Source organism: Penaeus monodon, chromosome 29 (genome assembly GCF_015228065.2).
Source record: "Penaeus monodon isolate SGIC_2016 chromosome 29, NSTDA_Pmon_1, whole genome shotgun sequence".
Lineage (NCBI taxonomy): Eukaryota > Metazoa > Arthropoda > Malacostraca > Decapoda > Penaeidae > Penaeus > Penaeus monodon.
Genome location: NC_051414.1, coordinates 972,193 through 973,349, shown reverse-complemented (window position 1 = coordinate 973,349; position 1,157 = coordinate 972,193). Strand labels below are relative to the sequence as shown.

Here is a 1,157-nt window from a genome sequence, read left to right as displayed (position 1 = left end):
GCGTCGAGAGTGAGTGCCCTCCCTTTATATCTCCTGCAATCGGCGCTGAATCGAGATATGAAGCGGAAGCGTTTTATGCTGCGGACGTGACGGCCAGAGCTCGTGCGATATTGCGTGCAATATTGCGTGCGGCCGGCAGAGACGACGTCGCCGGCGAGCGCTAACGACGGGGAGGGGGGAGGGGGAGAAGGGGAGAAGAGGGGGAGGAGAAAGGGGAAGAGAGAAGGAGGAGGGGAGAAGAGGGGGAGGGGATCGAGTAGAGGGGGAGAGGGAGAGAGTGGGAGGGGGATAAGGGGGAAAGATGGAGGGGATAGGGAAAGGGGGAAAAGGGATGTGTGAGAAGGGGAAAGAGGGGGAGAGGGAGGGGGAAAAGGGAAGAGGGGGGGAAGGGTGGAAAAGCAGGGAGAAGGGGGGGGGGGTTTAAAACATAAACAATGAAAAGGACAAAGAAAAGGATGATGATACTAAGACAAGCACACAACAGGATGAGGGCAAGGGAAGGACACACTGAACGATAAAGATACGACGTGGAAGAAGAGAAGAGGAAGAAGAAAAAGAGGAGGAGGTGGAATAATAATAATGATATTAATAAGGCGGAGGAGGAGGAGAAGGATAAAGAAAGAAAACAGCAAATAGGAGATGGACGCAAGTTGAAAAGAGAACGCACACCACGACAGAAAAGCAAAAAACGAACGATGGCCAAAACGACAAAGAGGAAACAAGAACAAAATTGCAAGACGAAAAAGATAACGAAGCAAGAGAACAGAATGAAGAACAACGAACTCAACAAGAACAGAAGAAATGGACACCACTCACCATCCCGTCTCCGGCAGCAAAGTCTAGTCTGGCGCGTTGACCATTTGGCCGCTTCAGTTTGGCCGCTTCAGTTTGGCCGCTTCAATTTGACCGCTTCAGTTTGGCCGCTTCAGTTTGGCCACTTCAGTTTGGCCGCTTCAGTTTGGCCGCTTCAATTTGGCCGCTTCAACTGCAAGGAAAAGAATGGCACTCCATTAGTCCGCAACACCTCGGAACACTCGCCAATTATTCATAAATGCGCCGACAGACAGACAGACAGACACAGACGTTGAATCGGTGAATCATGGAAGAGGGAGGGAGGGAGGGAAAATACGAAAAGATACGTGAGTGTAAGCGAGTCG

General features: G+C 51.1%; 1 long non-coding RNA gene across 3 annotated transcripts in view; it reads right to left on the bottom strand.

Annotated features, from left to right (window-relative positions):
* The window catches only part of LOC119591875, a 181,478-nt gene that overhangs the window by 26,945 nt on the left and 153,376 nt on the right, over positions 1 to 1,157 (bottom strand). For all 3 annotated transcript variants that reach the window (XR_005230379.1, XR_005230380.1, XR_005230381.1), the window contains one exon: positions 817 to 985. This is a non-coding gene — a long non-coding RNA (uncharacterized LOC119591875). The remainder of the gene's footprint in view (positions 1 to 816; positions 986 to 1,157) is intronic.